At 33.6% G+C, this 24,812-nt stretch overlaps 1 long non-coding RNA gene across 2 annotated transcripts; it reads left to right on the top strand.

The window, feature by feature from the left end:
- Positions 1-704: 704 nt before the first annotated feature.
- Positions 705-24,707, top strand: LOC105646387 (uncharacterized). 2 transcript variants are annotated; one of them, XR_016320895.1, is made up of 4 exons: positions 705-972; positions 1,213-1,460; positions 2,292-2,377; positions 24,560-24,707. It is a non-coding gene; the product is annotated as an uncharacterized LOC105646387 (long non-coding RNA). The 2 variants fall into 2 exon arrangements; XR_001047475.4 differs by lacking the exon at positions 24,560-24,707 and having other exon boundaries at positions 707-972; positions 2,292-3,337.
- The last annotated feature ends 105 nt before the right edge of the window (positions 24,708-24,812 follow it).

Here is a 24,812-nt window from a genome sequence, read left to right as displayed (position 1 = left end):
AAGAGAAGGGTTTTACAATGATAGTTGTTAAAGAAACTATTCATTAAAGGTAAAGATGCAAGAAGTAATATCGAAGTGAAGTAAGGATACCCCATGTCATTTCCTTTTGCTTAGTTTGTAACGTTTGCCCTTAAGCCACCTCTCTTCCATTAAAAGTATTACTGTGACCATACAATCACCTATATGCTTGTCTACAACTCTCTTTAAGAAAGATTCAATTTGAGGACAAATTGTCTTGGGGGAGATTGAAACTGATTTCTAATTTTATTTTCAAAACTTTCTAATTTTAATTAAATAAAAAATCTTGAAGTTTGATCTCATGGGCTCTAAGTGTCAAATCAATTTTTTTTTAGCCCGAATTTACATGGTTGGCCTCAAGTCCAAAACACGTTATCGGAATTTTCGAGTCAAAAACCGTCAAAAATTTTCAAAAATAAATATGGAGCTCTAAATATTAAATCTATTATATATATATATATATATATATATATATATGTGTGTGTGTGTGTGTGTGTGTCTAATATTTAAATTAATTATCCTAAAATTAAATATCATTATTATTATTGAGTAAATTGAGGAAATATTCTACAATCTAATTAAATCAATTAAAATAAATCAAACCATCAAACCTAAAAACTTTCAATAATTGAATCAAACCTTTTGAATTAAACCAAACCAGTTATAAGCCAATCAATGAAATAAAAGAAAAGAAAAGACAAGAAAACTCGCCCTCTCTCTCTCCCGATCGCACGACAGAACTAGTCCCCCCCTGTCGTTCGACCAGTTGCATCGATTCCAGCCACGGTTCGACGCAATTTCGGTGACCACTACCTCCTCTAACGTCAGCGACTCCATTCTCAATTTTCTTATCGATGGTTGGAGGCTATCTCGCGATAATCGAAGCTTTTCTGCTCTAGTTCTTTCGATTTCCGGCAACGACACCATCTTCCGATCATCTGCACTTCGATGCAGGTATTGATCGATTTCCCTTTCCCTCCTATCTTGTTTTATGGTCTTCTTGTGGATCATTATGCTTGAGTTGGAAAACCCAAATTGTATCATTTCGACCGAAACTAACGAGCCAAACTGCGGTCAACTGAGAACGTGTCGATGAATCCAACACCAAAAACTCAATCTTCATGCCACAAACTTTAATTTAACTTTATTATTGTCGGATATTTCTGCCTAAATCGGGAGCCCTTATTTTGTCAGCGGTGAACAGACCTGTTAAGCTCTTTTCCGGCAAAATGGCTTAGTAAATATTAAGAACAAGACTGTATTTGATACCCTCTCGCAAAAAAGAAGCGAATTGATGTGATTTTCGAAGCATTTGGGGCAAGGTCGGTTTTCCAGCCACCGTATGTGGCGGTTCCGGCGGCGGCGCCGACGATGCTCCGGCTGGGTATTAGGGCACAGAATCCTCAGCTCCTCACATAGATTGCGATGCCAATCATCATTCGGTGAGCAATGGAACCTTTATTTGAAGTTAATTGCAATTTTATGATTTATCCCTTTTTAGGATTTGAACTTGGTTTTTGATTATTGAACTTTCATTATATAGCTAGCAAGTAGATCTTAAATTTAATTTGGCAATATAAATTCAGGTTTGAATCGGTAAAGAACTTGAGTAAGTTTTCATTGAGTGTTATTAATTAAGGAATATAAAGCTATCGCTTGATATAAACCCTAGATAATGATTTAGCAAAAGGCTTATGAATAATTTAGGTATTGTATAATTTGGAGATTTGGAAATTTCAAATGACTTATACATTAAAGTTTGTGATGATTAGTTGGAGGAAGGGATTGACATATAATTTGATCGGATTTTTGATTGAACATTTATCACGGACTAAACTAGCTATACTAATAATAAAAGCTAATTACCAATACCATAAATATTGCTATTATCATTAGAGAATCTATTTAGTAAGTAAAGTAATAGCATTAGAGAGTTATAAATCAGATGAATTAATAAACTAGTATAAAAGATTTGTTAGATAGTTCTTGGGAAATAAAATAGAAAATTAATAGAAAAAATAAAATATAAAATAGAAACCTAATGTTAAAATAATTAAATATGAACAAAATATTAATAATTAAGTATTATATTAAAATTACATTAAAATAATAATAATAATAATAATAAAAGAGAAGAAGATTAAATAAAATAAAAAATATATTAATAATTAATAATAAGAAAGATTTAAATAGATCACTTAGAACTAAGAGACTTATGCTAATAGCAAATGGGCTCCATTAATGATAAAATTTGTTTCTAATTCTTTCCTTAGATATGATTTTGAGTCCCGACGAACCGAATGTTGGATAGCAGAACGCTTGGAATATGGAGCATAGCTTCTAGCTAGATCATAAAGCTGTGAGTAGTGTTAAATAATTTGTATCATCCACCTGCATTTGCATCCATACATACATGCTAAATGCTAGACATTACTTAGTTAATTGTTATTTTGTGTTGCATTATTTGTTGCTATTAGAAATAGTGTGATTAGTTATGATGTGCTTCATGTATGCTTTGTTTGTATGAAATTGGAATAAAGTAGGTCACCATTGGGTTTGTGAGAACGGTGTATGATACTGTTGGCCATGTATAGAGAGATCGCCCTCGCAATGTGCATCTGATGAAATATAATATGGAAAACCACAGTGTGGCCTCCTGTTGGTATGGAAAAGAAAAGAGAGTAGAAAAAAATGAGAGGGTTAGTCAAGGGAGGTTGAGACTGGTCGGCAATTTATGGGGATCAGCTCCCTAGTGCACATGTGATGAGAGTACGGGCCATTTGTGAGGATGGCTCATGGAGGGTTTTGGTGATGCCACTGACTAATTTCCACGTGATGTGATTATATGAAGGTGTTGCTATTTGTGATTTCTGCTGTTATGTCATTATGTCATTTGTGTGATTGTCTGCATGATCATATAATTAGTCGGATGACTAGATTGATTTATTTACGCATTTGTGTGATTGTATGGGGTGAGAGGGTTACTAAACTACTCACTGAGTTTAAGCGCTCATCCTAGTCTTAATATTTTCTAGGTTACAAATATTCTAGTATCTTGTGATTCTTTGCCACCCAACATCTACAGGAAATGTTGAAAATAAAATCTTGATTAATTTTGTTTAGTGTATTGAAGTAAAATTTTAAATTCTTAGATTATTTCGCAATTACTATAGTCATGTATAATGAATTTAGAAATTAATGATGTATTACTTAGTGAAGTTCCTATTGTGTAATATACTGATATGGGCTTAGAGAACTTTGAAAATTGATTATTATTGAATATGATGATACAGGGCAAGCGAGCCCAAGACTTATGATATGTGAATATTGATGATATTGGGCCTTACCATTTCTATTGAACATGAAGTTGGTTTAGTATATTTTTGGGCTTACTACGGGCTTTGGTGGCTTTAAGCCTATCCAAGTCCTATTGTCGGTCCGGCCTAAGGAAATGGGTCATGACATGAAATCCCTGAAAGACAAACTGCCTATGGTAATAAATCTGCGGCATACCTGAAATATGGTAGATCATTTTCAAAGATGAAAAATAAAAGAAAATGATCAAATATTCAAGATGGTCAAGTTTTTAAAAAGTAAAATCTAAAAGATTCTAGACATGACTAATAAGTTTTTCGAAGAAATTCATATACTTGAAATGAATGAAAATTATGAGATCACTATAAATTATGTCATGGCAGGATAGATATGGAACCAATATAAAATAAATGTCGATGTTTTTTTTGTATATAACATAGCACTTGAAATTATGAAAAATTATGAGGATTGTGAGCATAGTCTAATGGAGAATATGAACATAGAATTGATTGATCAAAATAAACGACTTATATGGTAATTAATTTATTTGAAAAGTAAAGTTTTGAAGTTTTATTTTGGATATCAAGAGATATTATGCCAGTAGAATATTAATATGTATTTGTGAATAATTGAAATGAGATCATGAGATATAAAGTAAATTTACTGCATAAGTTTTTTGCAAGTAACTATTGCAAGTAACTAGCATTGCTTATGAGAATAAAATACTCTCATATGATGGATGCAATTATAATTTGATATTTGATTAGTTTGACAATTTATGAAAACTCGAAATGCGTCTAATTGATTAGTGACTGCCTATTTACATGGCTCTGATACCAGATGGCCCAGGTGGATCCTTTTTTTTTTTTTATTGAGCAAGCAGTTGATCTAAATAGTGTATAAGAACATTAAACAAAGCTAAACATTAAACAAAGCTAGGGTTCTTTTAGTTTCAGCACAATTACAATACTGATTATGAGTTTCTATATGTTCTTCAAATATATCATGACAAGTTTTTATTAGTTTCTGTTTGAAGAAATGAATTTGATTTCTATTTGTGAAATCAATCAAACATAAATTATTAATAGCAGAAATAATAAAGGACATCGAAATTAAATAACAAACATATACTTAAAACAAACTTACAGAATATTGAAGATTATTACAAGCAAGACTGAGCTGTCCTAACTGCTCGTTGATTTCACACACTTGATCTTGAAGCTTACTAATGGCTTCGTAGACAAACTCTAAGCTATCCAGTTTTGTAAGAGAAATATTACAAGAGAGAAGAGAGAAAAGCAAGCGATGATCCAAATGAAAACACAAGCCATTATATACACTAAAAAAAGTGACCTGCTGACGTCATGGCATGCGTCAGCACAGAGACAAGAAATCGTGCTCTATCTTTTCTTTAGCACAGGACGATAAGGTTTGCTTTATCTTTAGCAAAGAAGATAAGATACGAATATTGCCAGTTGGCTAGGATTAGATATCATAAGGGTCCTGACTGTCGACAAACACGTCATTCATAATCTTGTCACTGTCAGAAGAATCATTATCTTCTTGTACGCGTTCATGCCTTGATCTGGAAGATTCAGCCTTTTCTTTACCCTTACTGGTGGGTAGATCAACATCCAGAGCTTGAAATAATTGTTTCTTTATCTCTTCTTTAGGAACATTATGAAAAATGTCTTTTAATAATTGAGATAAATTTAATGGTGAGGTTACTTCAGAACATTGATTTTTCATAGGACTGTGTTTTTTAGCAAAATCTAAAAGTCCTTTAGCAACATAGACGGATGGTGGGTTAAAGAAATTGCATTTATCCCACCATCGTAAAAGTATACGGCGAGCTAACCATGGGATCTCAACCTTAGATTCTTCCCATTTTAATTGCTTCTTTACCACAATTTGATAATCCCATTTAATTATCCATGAAATTTTATAGGCGACTGTAAAAGTAAGTCTTGGATTTTTAAGAGTTCGATTCAGCTCGCAGAACTGTTCATAAATGGTTCGAATTTTATCCGGCATTACAATAGGGAAAAGTCCCCAATTGTAAAACCATTCTTGGAACCACAGAGGAAAGTCCCATTCTTCTTTAGCCAAATTAAAGGCTATGAACCAGCTAAATTTTCTTTGGCGGTTATCATAACAAAGAGCACCACTCCATGCATCCATATAGTCAAAATAGTTAAAATACCTGGGATGACATTGGTGCAATTCTTTAATTTGAAAAAGGTCTGTGCCCCAGTCTTCTTGGGAGAATACGCGTTTAATTATGAATTTACTATATGCCCATTCTCCTTCTCCTCTTACCACAGGGGAGAAGATGACAGAACCAGTGGCTTCCAGAATCGCCTGATAAAAGAGATAATCTTTATGCAAATAGGGATGAGCAAAATGATTCTTCGTATAAAATTTTGCAACTTCATGAGGCGCCATATTACTATGTTCTTGAGTAATTGGCATTAGAAAAATATAATTTTTTGCATATAGGAATGGTTCAAGTAGCATTGAAACCAGCTACTTGATTAGGCCTAAATACTGCTGCAATTGTGTGTTTAAGAGATAGAGACATAATAAATTCCATGACTCATTATTGGGAGTAGTGGAATCATCACTATGCGATGGGCCTATATATTTTTCCTGTTATCCAAACTTTACTTTGTCTCTTAGTGGTCCTCATGTAATGAAAGCTTTATCTCTTGACATTCAAAGTTCCGGTTATGATATGTTACCAGGATCTGAAAATATCATTTTAATTTACCGCATACATTATAAGGCTATGAATACTGTCCTGCCTAATTTACGAGAAGATACTACTAAATTAATGATGCCTAAAGGAATGACAACATTATTCGTGACAAATTTGTCTAAAGGCAATTTAGTAGTACTTAAAGCCGTTCAATGGGATCAGGTCAAATTACCTGAAAACTGGCTGTTAGAAGACGTAATTCAACCCCAAAAATCTGAATCTTATGAAATAGATTCAGTAGAAGAATTACCAGAAGGATCAGTAACCTTACGATTCTCAAGAAATAGAACCGTGAAATTGGGCTCAAGAAGATCTTTTACCGGCCTTCCTAACCCAACAGAATCCTACCCAATACCACCTCGAACATCTACCTCTTCAATTGAACCACTTCGTAGGTCCAATTCCATAAATGGGCTCAATAGAACTGACGAAAATATAGTTCAGCCCACATATGAAATCAAAAGCCCAACACCGTCAGATATGGGCTATGATAAAGAAAGTGTTAAATCTCACCCCTTTAAAATTATGGTTCTCGATCAAGACATATCTCCTTTTGATAAGTGGTTCCATATTTATTTAAGTGACACATAACAAGCCTATTGGCTCAAGAAATATAAAATATATCAAACTGTAAACGGTACTAAAGACTTTAGTACTTTTCTTCAACATATGTTTAAACTCCAACGCAAACCTTTCCCCACTTTCACCAATGAACATTTTCTTGCTGGCCTCAATTCTGCCTATAACATTTTCCATACCTCCCATGGCCCATTACAAAGCATCCACCCTCCTTTACAACAGATATCTTATCCTCTTGAACATTCTTCCATCGAATGTTCGCCTTTTTCCCCCGAGGAGAGTACATCTAGTTTTTCTCGCCAACAAAATTTTACAAATTTACATCTGGCAACTGTTGGAGAGCAACTTACAAGAATAGAAGGACAAGTTAGTCAACTGAAAGTTATAGGCACTACGCCAAAAGAAAGCTCGTCCAAAATAGCCGGTCATGACGACAAAGTTCTCTTTAAACCTATGGGAGCACCTTTTGAATTAAATCTCTCAAAAAATGATAATAGTGATTTAATAGACGAAATCACTAAGAGGTTAGCTAAGTTAGATGTTGAAAAGAAACAGAAGTCTATAGCTCCTCTTACAATAAAAACAAAATCAGATAAAGAGTCATCTGACGAAGAAAGTGTTAAAGAACCTGAGCACTTAATCAATTTAGAACAAATGCTTCAAAAGGAAGCTAATACCATCAATAAAATCTCTTATCCAAAACCAAGAGGAACGGTAGAAATCAAACCCTATTATCCAAGGCCATCTCCAGTGAATATGCAATATGAAGCAGATACATTTAATTATGTTCAGTATGATGGAACCTCTATAGTTGAATGGAATATTGACGGACTATCTGAATATCAGATAAAGAATGTCCTCCAATACATGACTATGTATGCCACTGCCTGTGTTGTGAAAGGCAATTCTGACAAAAGTATAATGAAAGCCATAGTAGCAGGCTTTGTAGGCCAACCAAAAGGTTGGTGGGATTTTTCCCTAACAACAGAAGGGAAAGAGCAAATAGAAAATGCAGTAAAACAAGAAACTCGGGTTGGAGAAAATAATCAACCAACGATAGTTCAAATATCTGATTCAGTGAATACGTTACTTTATACGATAGGATTACATTTCATTGGAGTTGCTAGTATGCATTTAGATAGATCTCATGAACAACTCATAAATCTTAGGTGTCCAGATCTATCTCATTTTCGATGGTATAAAGATGTCTTTTTTACTGCTGTTTTCACACGAGAAGATAGTCAGCATGATTTCTGGAAAGAAAAGTTCATTTCCGGACTACCATCTTTATTTGCTGAAAGGGTAAGAACTAGGATCAAAGGTAGACATGATGGTATCATTCCTTACCATCTATACACGTATGGAGAGTTAGCCTCTGAAGTAGTTACAGAAGGTATTAGTTTATGCAATGAATTAAAAATCCATAGACAGATGAAAAAGGAACGAATGATAGGTAAAAGGATACTGGGAGATTTTTGTGAACAATTTGGGTATCCCTCACTAGGTCATTCTTCTAGAAGAAAAGACAAACATAGAAAACCTAAATATTCCTATCGAACATATAAGAAGAAAAGGTCTGATAACTATGAAAAAGAGCCTAAACGATTAAAGAAAAGTCATAAACGCTCTAAAGAAAGTAAGGGCAAAAAGAAAGCGACAATAGCCTGTTATAAATGTGGACGTATTGGCCATTATGCTAATAAATGCAAATTAAAGCAACAAATACATGCATTAACAATTGAAGATGAGCTAAAACAATCTTTAGCCAAATTTTTCTTATCAGAAACAGCTTCTGACAAGGAAGATTTCGAAGTAAATGTTCTAGATTATACATCAGAATCCTCCGACATAGAAGGAGTAGACTCTTCTAAAGAACGATCGGATTGTGAAGGCAATTGTGATTATTATAAATCACTTTGTGCTATGAATGGGTTATGTGTTCTAACTACAAAGGATAATCTTATCCTAGATTTAATAGACAAAATAGCAAACCCAGAAGAACAAAGAGCTCAGCTAGAAACTTATCTTGAAATAAATAATGAAAAACCCAGTAGCTCTAAAGACTCACTGCAAAAGAAACTTGATGAAAAACCTAGTCAGTATGATATTCATGAAATTTGTGAACGAATAAAAATTACAAAGGCACAACGGGAACCTACGCTTAAAGAATTAAAAGCAGAAGTCAATCTTTTAAAACAAGAAATGAAACACTTAAAAGAGCGGGTAGTTATGCTTGAACTACTCAGTAATGAAGAATATGATCCTCAAGAAGAAGGAAAGGATCAGCTAGAAATAAATAAGTTACAATTTGTGAATGTGGTTGATAAAGTTATCACTCAAAAATGGCACACTAAAGTAACAATAGTAGTGCATAAAGAATACATTTTTCATACTATTGCTTTAATTGACTCTGGTGCAGATTTAAATTGTATCAATGAAGGACTAGTTCCGTCACGATACTTTACTAAAACTGTAGAAGAGTTAAATACTGCCGATGGAAGTAAACTGAAAGTTCAATATAAGCTAAAGAATACAGCAGTATGTAATAATGGTATTTGTTTTCAAATCCCATTCATTCTTGTCAAAGAATTGTCACATCCAGTAATTTTAGGCAATCCGTTTTTACATATGTTATATCCGATCAAGAAAATATCAGATGAAGGAATTACAACTGAGTTAGAAGGAAAAGAAATTACCTTCCATTTTATATCACAACCACGTATAAAGAATATCGATATCATTAAACAGACGATTAAGTCTAAAGAAAAGTTTATTAATTCCTTAAAGAAAGAAGTCACTATTAAAGGAATTCAAGAACAGTTACTGAATGACAAGGTGCAGTTACAACTAAAAACAATACAACAAGAAATAGAATCCACAGTATGTTCTGAAAGCCCAACCGCCTTCTGAAGTAACATCACCATTAAATTTATCTCAATTATTGAAAGACATTTTTCATAATGTTCCTAAAGAAGAGATAAAGAAACAATTATTTCAAGCTCTGGATGTTGATCTACCCACCAGTAAGGGTAAAGAAAAGGCTGAATCTTCTAGATCAAGGCATGAACGTGTACAAGAAGATAACGATTCTTCTGACAGTGACAAGATTATGAATGACATGTTTGTCGACAGTCAAGACCCCTATGATATCTAATCCTAGCCAACTAGCAATATTCGTATCTTATCTTCTTTGCTAAAGATAAAGCAAACCTTATCGTCCTGTGCTAAAGAAAAGATAGAGCACGATTTCTTGTCTCTGTGCTGACGCACGCCATGACATCAGCAGGTCACTTTTTTTAGTGTATATAATGGCTTGTGTGTTTTCATTTGGATCATCGCTTGCTTTTCTCTCTTCTCTCTTGTAATATTTCTCTTACAAAACTGGATAGCTTAGAGTTTGTCTACAAAGCCATTAGTAAGCTTCAAGATCAAGTGTGTGAAATCGACGAGCAGTTAGGACAGCTCAGTCTTGCTTGTAATAATCTTCAATATTCTGTAAGTTTGTTTTAAGTATATGTTTGTTATTTAATTTCGATGTCCTTTATTATTTCTGCTATTAATAATTTATGTTTGATTGATTTCACAAATAGAAATCAAATTCGTTTCTTCAAACAGAAACTAATAGAAACTGGTCATGATATATTTGAAGAACATATAGAAACCCATAATTAGTATTGTAATTGTGCTGAAATTGAAAGAACCCTAGCTTTGTTTAATGTTCTTATACGCTATTTAGATCACATGCTTGCTCAATAAAAAAAAAAAAAATAGGGATCCACCTGGGCCATCTGGTATTAGAGCCTTGTTACGAAAATAGTAGAATCAGAACTTAAGTGAAACCCCAAGTCGCGTATCCGTGAGTGCCGTAATAGCTGTGAAGAGGCGTGAAGGCCAAGGAGTAAATCGTTGACAGTGATCTTAAGTTATGAATCAACTATTTAGTAATTTGTCTCGAGGTGCTAGTTCTCGCTCTATGAGTGGTAATCTGAGAAAAAATAAAAATAAAGAAGTAATATTAGCTGAAAATTTAGAAAAATATGATTAAGAGTGATTAATGGCAGACCGTCTTCATGTGGTCCTAAAACGCTAGCTTCATAAGCATCAGATCTTGGTTTGTCTGGATTTTGAGACAAAGAAGAGGAGGCTACAATTCTTCTTTTGGAGCTCATTATTTTGTAATGTTCCTGTAAAAAATTCACGTGTTAGAAAATCTGGGAGAGAATTATTTTCTCCTTTGATAAATTCAATCTCAAAATCAAATACTGAAAAGATTGCTTGCCATCGAGCAAAGATTTGTTTTGAGGCAATATTTTTAACATCTTTCAGTAAAATTTCCTTTGCACTCTTGCAATCTACTCTAATAAAAAATTTTTTGATTAAGTATATCAGATTCAAATTTATAAACACAAAGAACGATGGATAATATTTTTTTTTCACAGTGGAATAATTAACTCGTGGTCCTGTCCATACACCACTAGTAAAACGGACCAGGGTTTCTTTCTGATTCATTCTTTGTTTCAGAATTCCTCCATAGCCTTTCTCGGATGCATCTGTTTCCACAATTTTAAAGGCTTCTGGATGAGGAATTGCTAAGCACGGTAAAGTCTTGACACGTGCTTTTATGCATTTGACAGCTAGAGTATGTTCATGACTCCATGTTGGCGGATTCTTTTTCAATAATTCAAATAGTGGCTTTGCATCTTGAGCCAGCTCTTTATAAAATTCAACAACATAATTGAGGCTTCCTAGAAAGCATTGTAACTGAGTTTTATCAGTAATAATATCTGGAAATCTATCTGCAAACTCAATTGCTCTATCTATGGGTATAATAATATTATTTTCTATATTGTGTCCTAGAAATCGAATTTTTGTTTGGAATAGTTTCAGTTTCTTAGCGGATACTACTAACCCATTATCTTTAACTATTTTCACAAATATTTTTAGATGTTTCATATGTTGATCTATTGACCGAGAAAAGATCAATACATCATCAATATATACTATGAAAAAGTAGTATAAGGATTGAAGATATCGTTCATGATCTTCTGAATAGCATAACATTCCATTCATAATGGCCGAATGGAACTGTAAAGGTAGTTTTGTATCTATCTTCTTCAGCTATTGTATCTGCCAGTAGCCGGATTTCATATCAAATTTCGAAAAAATATTTGCTTCATAGAGGCGATTTAATAGATCTCTTTTATTAGGCAGCGGGTATCGAATCCATCTTAAAGCCTTGTTTAAGGGCTTATAATTGATAACTAACCTCGAAATTCCTCTTTCTAATTCTGCATTATTTTCTACATAAAAAGCCGCACAGCTCCAAGGGCTATGGCTTTTCCGGATGAGACCTTTTGCCTCTAAATCAGCAATTTCTTTTTTACATATTTCAAGATGTCTAGGCCCCATTGCTATGGGCCGGGCTTTTGTTGGTATCATTTTTTCATTGAAATCGGGTTCATAAGGTAACGTGACTACATGACGTTTTCTGGCCCAAAAGGCGGTTGGGCTTTCAGAACATACTGTGGATTCTATTTCTTGTTGTATTGTTTCTAGTTGTAACTGCACCTTGTCATTCAGTAACTATTCTTGAATTCCTTTAATAGTGACTTCTTTCTTAAAGGAATTAATAAACTTTTCTTTAGACTTAATCGTCTGTTTAATGATATCGATATTCTTTATACGTGGTTGTGATATAAAATGGAAGGTAATTTCTTTTCCTTCTAACTCAGTTGTAATTCCTTCATCCAATATTTTCTTGATCGGATATAACATATGTAAAAACGAATGCCTAAAATTACTGGATGTGACAATTCTTTGACAAGAATGAATGGGATTTGAAAACAAATACCATTATTACATACCGCTGTATTCTTTAGCTTATATTGAACTTTCAGTTTACTTCCATCGGCAGTATTTAACTCTTCTACAGTTTTAGTAAAGTATCGTGACGGAACTAGTCCTTCATTGATACAATTTAAATCTGCACCAGAGTCAATTAAAGCAATAGTATGAAAAATGTATTCTTTATGCACTACTATTGTTACTTTAGTGTGCCATTTTTGAGTGATAACTTTATCAACTAGATTCACAAATTGTAACTTATTTATTTCTAGCTGATCCTTTCCTTCTTCTTGAGGGTCATATTCTTCATTACTGAGTAGTTCAAGCATAACTACCCTCTCTTTTAAGTGTTTCATTTCTTGTTTTAAAAGATTGACATTTGCTTTTAATTCTTTAAGCGTAGGTTCTCGTTGTGTCTTTGTATTTTTTATTCGTTCACAAATTTCATGAATATCATACTGACTAGGTTTTTCATCAAGTTTCTTTTGCAGTGAGTCTTTAGAGCTATTGGGTTTTTCATTATTTATTTCAAGATAAGTTTCTAGCTGAGCTCTTTTTTCTTCTGGGTTTGCTATTTTGTCTATTAAATCTAGGATAAGATTATCCTTTTTAGTCAGAACACATAACCCATTCATAGCACAAAGTGATTTATAATAATCACAATTGCCTTCACAATCCGATCGTTCTTTAGAAGAGTCTACTCCTTCTATGTCGGAGGATTCTGATGTATAATCTAGAACATTTACTTCGAAATCTTCCTTGTCAGAAGCTGTTTCTGATAAGAAAAGTTTGGCTAAAGATTGTTTTAGCTCATCTTCAATTGTTAATGCCTGTATTTGTTGCTTTAATTTGCATTTATTAGCATAATGGCCAATACGTCCGCATTTATAACAGGCTATTGTCGCTTTCTTTTTGCCCTTACTTTCTTTAGAGCGTTTATGACTTTTCTTTAATCGTTTACGCTCCTTTTCATAGTTATCAGACCTTTTCTTCTTATATGTTCGATAGGAGTATTTAGGTTTTCTATGTTTGTCTTTTCTTCTAGAAGAATGACCTAATGAGGGATACCCAAATTGTTCACAAAAATCTCCCAGTATCCTTTTACCTGTCATTCGTTCCTTTTTCATTTGTCTATGGATTTTTAATTCATTGCATAAACTAATACCTTATGTAACTACTTCAGAGGCTAACTCAGTTGTAATTCCTTCATCCGATATTTTCTTGATCGGATATAACATATGTAAAAACGGATTGCCTAAAATTACTAGATGTGACAATTCTTTGACAAGAATGAATGGGATTTGAAAACAAATACCATTATTACATACCGCTGTATTCTTTAGCTTATATTGAACTTTCAGTTTACTTCCATCGGCAGTATTTAACTCTTCTACAGTTTTAGTAAAGTATCGTGACGGAACTAATCCTTCATTGATACAATTTAAATCTGCACCAGAGTCAATTAAAGCAATAGTATGAAAAATGTATTCTGTATGCACTACTATTGTTACTTTAGTGTGCCATTTTTGAGTGATAACTTTATCAACCAGATTCACAAATTGTAACTTATTTATTTCTAGCTGATCCTTTCCTTCTTCTTGAGGATCATATTCTTCATTACTGAGTAGTTCAAGCATAACTACCCGCTCTTTTAAGTGTTTCATTTCTTGTTTTAAAAGATTGACTTCTGCTTTTAATTCTTTAAGCGTAGGTTCCCGTTGTGCCTTTGTATTTTTTATTCGTTCACAAATTTCATGAATATCATACTGACTAGGTTTTTCATCAAGTTTCTTTTGCAGTGAGTCTTTAGAGCTACTGGGTTTTTCATTATTTATTTCAAGATAAGTTTCTAGCTGAACTCTTTCTTCTTCTGGGTTTGCTATTTTGTCTATTAAATCTAGGATAAGATTAGCCTTTTTAGTCAGAACACATAACCCATTCATAGCACAAAGTGATTTATAATAATCACAATTGCCTTCACAATTCGATCGTTCTTTAGAAGAGTCTACTCCTTCTATGTCGGAGGATTCTGATGTATAATCTAGAACATTTACTTCGAAATCTTCCTTGTCAGAAGCTGTTTCTGATAAGAAAAGTTTGGCTAAAGATTGTTTAAGCTTATCTTCAATTGTTAATGCCTGTATTTGTTGCTTTAATTTGCATTTATTAGCATAATGGCCAATACGTCCACATTTATAACAGGCTATTGTCGCTTTCTTTTTGCCCTTACTCTCTTTAGAGCATTTATGACTTTTCTTTAATCGTTTAGGCTCTTTTTCATAGTTATCAGACCTTTTCTTCTTATATGTTCGATCGGAGTATTTAGGTTTTCTATGTTTGTCTTTTCTTCTAGAAGAATGACCTAATGAGGGATACCCAAATTGTTCATAAAAATCTCCCAGTATCCTTTTACCTGTCATTCGTTCCTTTTTCATTTGTCTATGGATTTTTAATTCATTGCTTAAACTAATACCTTCTGTAACTACTTCAGAGGCTAACTCTCCATACGTGTATAGATGGTAAGGAATGATACCATCATGTCTACCTTTGATCCTAGTTCTTACCCTTTCAGCAAATAAAGATGGTAGTCCGGAAATGAACTTTTCTTTCTAGAAATCATGCTGACTATCTTCTCGTGCGAAAACAGCAGTAAAAAAGACATCTTTATACCATCGAAAATGAGATAGATCTGGACACCTAAGATTTATGAGTTGTTCATGAGATCTATCTAAATGCATACTAGCAGCTCCAATGAAATGTAATCCTATCGTATAGACTAACGTATTCACTGAATCAGATATTTGAACTATCGTTGGTTGATTATTTTCTCCAACTCGAGTTTCTTGTTTTACTGCATTTTTTATTTGCTCTTTCCCTTCTTTTGTTAGGGAAAAATCCCACCAACCTTTTAGTTGGCCTACAAAGCCTGCTACTATGGCATTCATTATACTTTTGTCAGAATTGGCTTTCACAACACAGGCAGTGGCATACATAGTCATGTATTGGAGGACATTCTTTATCTGATATTCAGATAGTCCGTCAATATTCCATTCAACTATAGAGGTTCCATCATACTGAACATAATTAAATGTATCTGCTTCATATTGCATATTCACTGGAGATGGCCTTAGATAATAGGGTTTGATTTCTACCGTTCCTCTTGGTTTTGGATAAGAGATTTTATTGATGGTATTAGCTTCCTTTTGAAACATTTGTTCTAAATTGATTAAGTGCTCAGGTTCTTTAACACTTTCTTCGTCAGATGACTCTTCATCTGATTCTGTTTTTATTGTAAGAGGAGCTATATACTTCTGTTTCTTTTCAACATCTAACTTAGCTAACCTCTTAGTGATTTCGTCTATTAAATCACTATTATCATTTTTTGAGAGATTTAATTCAAAAGGTGCTCCCATAGGTTTAAAGAGAACTTTGTCGTCATGACTGGCTATTTTGAACGAGCTTTCTTTTGGCATAGTGCCTATAGCTTTCAGTTGATTAACTTGTCCTTCTATTCTTGTAAGTTGCTCTCCAACGGTTGCCAGATGTAAATTTGTAAAATTTTGTTGGCGAGAAAAACTAGACGTACTCTCCCCGGGGGAAAATGGTGAACATTCGATGGAAGAATGTTCAAGAGGATAAGATATCTGTTGTAAAGGAGGGTGGATGCTTTGTAATGGGCCATGGGAGGTATGGAAGGTTTTATAGGCAGAATTGAGGCCAGTAAGAAAATGTTCATTGGTGAAAGTGGGGAAAGGTTTGCGTTGGAGTTTAAACATATATTGAAGAAAAGTGCTAAAGTCTTTAGTACCGTTTAAAGTTTGATATATTTTATATTTCTTGAGCCAATAGGCTTGTTCTGTGTCACCTAAATAAATATGGAACCACTTATCAAAAGGAGATATGTCTTGATCCAGAACCATAATTTTAAAGGGGTGAGATTTAACACTTTCTTTATCATAGCACATATCTGACGGTGTTGGGCTTTTGATTTCATATGTGGGCTGAACTATATTTTCGTCAGTTCTATTGAGCCCATTTATGGAATTGGACCTACGAAGTGGTTCAACTGAAGAGGTAGATGTTCGAGGTGGTATTGGGTAGGATTCTGTTGGGCTAGGAAGGCCGGTAAAAGATCTTCTTGAGCCCAATTTCACGGTTCTATTTCTTGAGAATCGTAAGGCTATTGATCCTTCTGGTAATTCTTCTACTGAATCTATTTCATAAGATTCAGATTTTTGGGGTTGAATTACGTCTTCTAACAGCCAGTTTTCAGGTAATTTGACTTGATCCCATTGAACGGCTTTAGGTACTACTAAATTGCCTTTAGACAAATTTGTCACGAATAATGTTGTCATTCCTTTAGGCATTATTAATTTAGTAGTATCTTCTCGTAAATTAGGCAGGACAATATTCATAGCCTAATAATGCATGCGGTAAATTAAAATGATATTTTCAGATCCTGGTAACATATCATAACCGGAACTTTGAATGTCAAGAGATAAAGCTTTCATTACATGCGGATCACTAAGAGACAAACTAAAGTTTGGATAACAGGAAAAATAGATAGGCCCATCGCATAGTGATGATTCCACTACTCCCAATAATGAGTCATGGAATTTATAATGTCTCTTATCTCTTAAACACACAATTGCAGCAGTATTTAGGCCTAATCGAGTAGCTGGTTTCAATGCTACTTGAACCATTCCTATATGCAAAAAATTATATTTTTCTTGATGTTTTGTAAGTAATTCTTGACAAAACAAAGAAAAGGATTGAGATCCTTCATGAATTGGAACCGCTTGTTCCACAGTTTTTACTATATAATCAGATTTAAAAAGAAAATTTGTATTAGACTTGTATATCATATTTGAAGCAACTGTAGGTAATTTCCAATTACTTAGGCTAGCATCTAAATTTTCAGCTAATATTACTTCTTTATTTTTATTTTTTCTTAGATTACCACTCATAGAGCGAGAACTAGCACCTCGAGACAAATTACTAAATAGTTGATTCATAACTTAAGATCACTGTCAACGATTTACTCCTTGGCCTTCACGGCTATCACGGCACTCACGGATACACGACTTGGGGTTTCACTTAAGTTCTGATTCTACTATTTTCGTAACAAGGCTCTGAACAAACATGTCATTCATAATCTTGTCACTGTCAGAAGAATCATTATCTTCTTTTACGCGTTCATGCCTTGATCTGGAAGATTCAGCCTTTTCTTTACCCTTACTGGTGGGTAGATCAACATCTAGAGCTTGAAATAATTGTTTCTTTATCTCTTCTTTAGGAACATTGTGAAAAATGTCTTTTAATAATTGAGATAAATTTAATGGTGAGGTTACTTCAGAAGATTGATTTTTCATAGGACTGTGTTTTTTAGCAAAATCTAAAAGTCCTTTAGCAGCATAGACGGATGGTGGGTTAAAGAAATTGCATTTATCCCACCATCGTAAAAGTATACGGCGAGCTAACCATGGGATCTCAACCTTAGATTCTTCCCATTTTAATTGCTTCTTTACCACAATTTGATAATCCCATTTAATTATCCATGGAATTTTATAGGCGACTGTAAAAGTAAGTCTTGGATTTTTAAGAGTTCGATTCAGCTCGCAGAACTGTTCATAAATGGTTCGAATTTTATGTGGCATTACAATAGGGAAAAGTCCCCAATTGTAAAACCATTCTTGGAACCAAAGAGGAAAGTCCCATTCTTCTTTAGTCAAATTAAAGGCTATGAACCAGCTAAATTTTCTTTGGCGGTTATCATAACAAAGAACACCACTCCATGCATCCATATAGTCAAAATAGTTAAAATACCTAGGATGGCATTGGTGCAATTCTTTAGTTTGAAAAAGGTCCGTGCCCCCGTCTTCTTGGGAGAATACGCGTTTAATTATGAATTTACTATACGCCCATTCTCCTTCTCCTCTTACCACAGGGGAGAAGATGACAGAACCAGTGGCTTCCAGAATCGCTTGATAAAAGAGATAATCTTTAGGCAAATAGGGATGAGCAAAATGATTCTTCGTATAAAATTTTGCAACTTCATAAGGCGCCATATTACTATGTCCTTGAGTAATTGGCTTTAGAAAAATATGATTAAGAGTGATTAATGGCAGACCGCCTTCATGTGGTCCTAAAACGCTAGCTTCATAAGCATCAGATCTTGGTTTGTCTGGATTTTAAGACAAAGAAGAGGAGGCTTCAATTCTTCTTTTGGAGCTCATTGTTTTGTAATGTTCCTGTAAGAAATTCACGTGTTAGAAAATCTGGGAGAGAATTATTTTCTCCTTTGATAAATTCAATCTTAAAATCAAATACTGATAGGATTGCTTGCCATCGAGCAAAGATTTGTTTTGAGGCAATATTTTTAACATCTTTCAGTAAAATTTCCTTTGCACTCTTGCAATCTACTCTAATCAAAAAATTTTTGATTAAGTAGATCAGATTCAAATTTCTGAACACAAAGAACGATGGATAATATTTCTTTTTTCACAGTGGAATAATTAACTCGTGGTCCTATCCATACACCACTAGTAAAGCGGACCAGGGTTTGTTTCTGATTCATTCTTTGTTTCAGAATTCCTCCATAGCCTTTCTCGGAAGCATCTGTTTCCACAATTTTAAAGGCTTCTGGATGAGGAATTGCTAAGTACGGTAAAGTCTTGACACGTGCTTTTATGCGTTTGACAGCTAGAGTATGTTCATGATTCCATGTTGGTGAATTCTTTTTCAATCGTTCAAATAGTGGCTTTGCATCTTGAGCCACCTCTTTATAAAATTCAGCAACATAATTGAAGCTTCCTAGAGAGCGTTGTAACTGAGTTTTATCAGTAATAATATCTGGAAATCTGTCTGCAAACTCAATTGCTCTATCTATGGGTATAATAGTATTATTTTCTATATTGTGTCCTAGAAATCGAATTTTTATTTGGAATAGTTTCAGTTTCTTAGCGGATACTACTAACCCATTATCTTTAACTATTTTCACAAATATTTTTAGATGTTTCATATGTTGATCTATTGACCGAGAAAAGATCAATACATCATCAATATATACTATTGAAAAAGTAGTATAAGGATTGAAGATATCGTTCATGATCTTCTGAAATTCAGAGGGGTCATTTTTAAGCCCGAATGGCATAACATTCCATTCATAATGGCCGAATGGAACTGTAAAGGCAGTTTTGTATCTATCTTCTTCAGCTATTTGTATCTGGCAGTAGCCGCATTTCATATCAAATTTCGAAAAAAATATTTGCTTCATAAAGGCAATTTAATAGATCTCTTTTGTTAGGCTGCGGGTATCGAATCCATCTTAAAGCCTTGTTTAAGGGCTTATAATTGATAACTAACCTCGGAACTCCTCTTTCTAATTCTGCATTATTTTCTACGTAAAAAGCCGCACAGCTCCAAGGGCTATGGCTTTTACGGATGAGACCTTTTGCCTCTAAATCAGCAATTTCTTTTTTACATATTTCAAGATGTCTAGGCCCCATTGCTATGGGCCAGGCTTTTGTTGGTATCACTTTTTCATTGAAATCGGGTTCATAAGGTAACGTGACTACATGACGTTTTCTGGCCCAAAAGGCGGTTGGGCTTTCAAAACATACTGTGGATTCTATTTCTTGTTGTATTGTTTTTAGTTGTAACTGCACCTTGTCATTCAGTAACTGTTCTTGAATTCCTTTACTTCCATCGGCAGTATTTAACTCTTCTGCAGTTTTAGTAAAGTATCGTGGCGGAACTAGTCCTTCATTGATACAATTTAAATCTGCACCAGAGTCAATTAAAGCAATAGTATGAAAAATGTATTCTTTATGCACTACTATTGTTACTTTAGTGTGCCATTTTTGAGTGATAACTTTATCAACCAGATTCACAAATTGTAACTTATTTATTTCTAGCTGATCCTTTCCTTCTTCTTGAGGATCATATTCTTCATTACTGAGTAATTCAAGCATAACTACCCGCTCTTTTAAGTGTATCATTTCTTGTTTTAAAAGATTGACTTCTGCTTTTAATTCTTTAAGCGTAGGTTCCCGTTGTGCCTTTGTATTCTTTATTCGTTTAGAAATTTCATGAATATCATACTGACTAGGTTTTTCATCAAGTTCCTTTTGCAGTGAGTCTTTAGAGCTACCGGGTTTTTCATTATTTATTTCAAGATAAGTTTCTGGCTGAGCTCTTTTTTCTTCTGGGTTTGCTATTTTGTCTATTAAATCTAGGATAAGATTATCCTTTTTAGTCAGAACACATAACCCATTCATAGCACAAAGTGATTTATAATAATCACAATTGCCTTCACAATCCGATCGTTCTTTAGAAAAGTCTTTATGCTTATGTTCACAAAAATCTCCCAGTATCCTGTTACCTGTCATTCGTTCCTTTTTCATTTGTCTATGGATTTTTAATTCATTGCATAAACTAATGCCTTCTATAACTACTTCAGAGGCTAACTCTCCATACGTGTATAGATGGTAAGGAATGATACCATCATGTCTACCTTTGATCCTAGTTCTTACCTTTCAGCAAATAAAGATGGTAGTCCGGAAATGAACTTTTTTTTCCAGAAATCATGCTGACTATCTTCTCGTGCGAAAACAGCAGTAAAAAAGACATATTTATACCATAAAAAATGAGATAGATTTGGACACCTAAGATTTATGAGTTATTCATGAGATCTATCTAAATGCATACTAGCAGCTCCAATGAAATGTAATCCTATCGTATAAAGTAACGTATTCACTGAATCAAATATTTGAATTGTCGTTGGTTGATTATTTTCTCCAACTCGAGTTTCTTGTTTTACTGCATTTTCTATTTGCTCTTTCCCTTCTTTTGTTAGGGAAAAATTCCACCAACCTTTTAGTTGGCCTACAAAGCCTGCTACTATGGCTTTCATTATACTTTTGTCAGAATTGTCTTTCACAACACAGGCAATGGCATACATAGTCATGTGTTGGAGGACATTCTTTATCTGATTTTCAGATAGTCCGTCAATATTCCATTCAACTATAGAGGTTCCATCATACTGAACATAATTAAATGTATCTGCTTCATATTGCATATTCACTGGAGATGGCCTTGGATAATAGGGTTTGATTTCTACCATTTCTCTTGGTTTTGGATAAGAGATTTATTAATGGTATTAGCTTCCTTTTGAAACATTTGTTCTAAATTGATTAAGTGCTCAGGTTCTTTAACACTTTCTTCTTCAGATGACTCTTTATCTGATTCTGTTTTTATTGTAAGCATAAAATTAAATTGTATAAAGTTCTATATGGATCAATAAATAATGATATTCATGAAATAATGAAAAATGCGTAAAGGAAGCAAATCGAAACCCCGAAAATATATTTAAAATTTCTATATGAATTAAGGAAATCTCAATACATATGATATAATTGCTTTAATGATATTTATGATTGATAAAATATTATATAATTTTTTTTTTTTTTGTTGAAAGTCACATGCTTTTATACTTTTTATATTTACTTCATATACTAACATGAGTAAGGTGATCTTTTGATTAGTAAATATTTGTTGAAAGAATATTATGGTATGTTCATGAATTTTTATAAAGATATTTGAATATGAATTTGTCATATTTGATCATGAACATTGTTGGAATTCTTGAAGAGCTTCCAAAGATTAAAATTTTATTAAGGGAAGAGTTTGAAATGAAATACATCGGAATATAAAATTTTGTCTCGGCTTGAAGATCGAGCATTTCATAAATGAAATTTTGTTTATGAATCCACATATATGATTAAGTTATTGAGATGATTGTATATGGATACCAATGGCTGTGAGGTTAGTTGATAAGAAAATGACCATTTTTCAATTTTGAGAAAATTATAAACAACTTATTGGTTCTGAAGTACCATTTATTTGTGCAATAAAGGCGCTAATGTATCTTGCTAGTCATATGACTTGATATAAGCATTTTTATGAATTTTATTTGTAAAATATAGTTCTTTTTGAATATAAGAAATTGAATAGAGTAAAATATATATTTTGAGATCTCCATGACAATATGATATATATATGAGTTTATATTATAACTAACATATCAAAGTCATATTTGATTGACTATGAGAAAGCAGATTATATTTAATTCACATTATGTTAGACCATAAACAGGCCATTCATTTATATATATAGAGATAAAATTATTTTGTGGCATTCAAGAAACGAAGTATTACTAATATTTCTTTTAACCGTGGAAATTTTAGCAACTCATGAATAAAAACAAGAATGTATTTGATTGAGATAAATATTTCAACATATTTAAAGCACATGCAATTTACTTGTCCAGAAAAGAATTTATACAATTATTGTAAGAAGACAATACTTCATATGCACATCTCTCTTAAAGGAAGAATGTATTAGAGGAGACAAGAAAAATATATTTCACTAAGATTTTCTTCACTCATGATGTTCAAAAAGAATGGTGATATTGAAGTTCAACTACTCAAGCGACAATATTGTTGATTTGTTCATCAAAGTCTTTCCACTATAAGTTTTCTACTACAAGCTTTGAAGAATTGATGCACAAGATTGGAATGCATAAAATTCAAAGATCTCAAGGGATATCTTTAAGAGGGAGAGTAAATACACACTGTACTCTTTTTCCCTTTAACCAAGATTTTTTCCCACTGGGTTTTCCTATTGAAGGTTTTTAATAACGCAATGCATATGTCACGACCCATCTCCGTGGGCCGGACCGGCACTAGGGCCCAGGTAAGCTTAAGGCCCCCGAGGCCCGTAGTAAGCCTAAACTACTCTAGCTATACATGCCACACCAATGAATAATAACAGTAAGGCCATACCACTAGGGTTTAAATATAATTATTATACAATCCGGCCCAAAATTTAAATATCTCAATTGAAGTTTAATTTGGGCCTAATCATGATAAGTCATATTCGGGATATGGGTATACTAATACGCCTGCGTCTAATATATATCAAGTCATTGCAAAAGAACGCATACGGCAAGCCTAATTAAAATACACAATCCTATAACTGCAGAGTTCAATAATAATCGGATAATAGAATAATTAATACATCCAAATTTAGTAACAGAAATATAAAGTTTACATTTATAACTCTGCGGAGAAGATTGCAGAGCTTCCGTTGGATCGGCAACTTCCTAATACCTGAGAAGTTTGGAGAGAAGGGGGGGTGAGTTTTTCCAACTCAGTGAATAATAATAAATAGTACACACCACACACAGTCATGCGAATTGCGCCCTAATATACTGAATGAACACACAACTGTCAGGCATATGACATAACATCAGCACCTACAAACAATATCATCTTCATATAATCACAGCACGTGGAAATTAGTCAGTGGAGTCACCGAACCCCCCATGAGCCGTCTTCCCACATGGCTCATCCTCTCACATGTGCACCAGGGAGCCGATCCCCCATACTGGCCGACCGGTCTAATCCTCACTTGACCAGCCCTCTCATTATTTTTCCATTCTCTCTATTCTTTTCCATACCAACAGGAGGTAACCCGGTCGTCTCCATTAAATCTAGATCATCAGGCGCTCGCAACAGGAGGCCACCCTGCGGGCTGCGGTCAGATCTAGATTATCAGGTGCGCCCAATAAAGAGACCAACCTGTGGTTTTTCCATATCATACAGATCAAAGCAGTGTTGCACACGGGGGCGCCGATCTCCCATTTACCCGGCTAAATTTCATATCATTTTCAGGATCCATATCACGTATACCATTCTCACAGACCCATGGTGACCCACTTCGTCCCAATTCCACACAAACAAATCACAGTATAGTCACAGCACACATAATCAGACAATTCATCCAAATGCACAATTATATAAGTATAATTATAATGATCGAAACATAATATATATATATATATATATATATATATATATATATATATATGATAAAATACTTATAATATGTTGTAAATATGTAAATAATAAAAAAAATGTAATGTTTATAAATAAGTGTTATGCAAATGCAGTGTTGATGTGCATTATTCATTATTACTCACAGTGATGGAGAGCAAGGTTCTAGCTTTGATTCTGTCCTGGAGGAGCACTAGATGGACCCGAGCGATCTAAGAAATTTCAAGAACAACACAAAAGAATAATTCTATCAGACACAATATATATTCACCACTCTTAAAAATTTTATTTTATATTCTAATTTCTCTACGTAATTAAATATTGAGATATAATTTCTTTTCTATAATAATTTATTTCCTTCTAACTTGTATTTTATTTCCTACCGAAATTTATTTATTTTT

This window comes from Jatropha curcas, chromosome 5 (assembly GCF_041381405.1).
Source record: "Jatropha curcas cultivar XTBG-Jc1 chromosome 5, XTBG_Jcur_1.0, whole genome shotgun sequence".
Lineage (NCBI taxonomy): Eukaryota > Viridiplantae > Streptophyta > Magnoliopsida > Malpighiales > Euphorbiaceae > Jatropha > Jatropha curcas.
The sequence above is the reverse complement of the archived record's forward strand: the minus strand, read 5'-3'. Positions and strand labels throughout refer to the sequence as shown.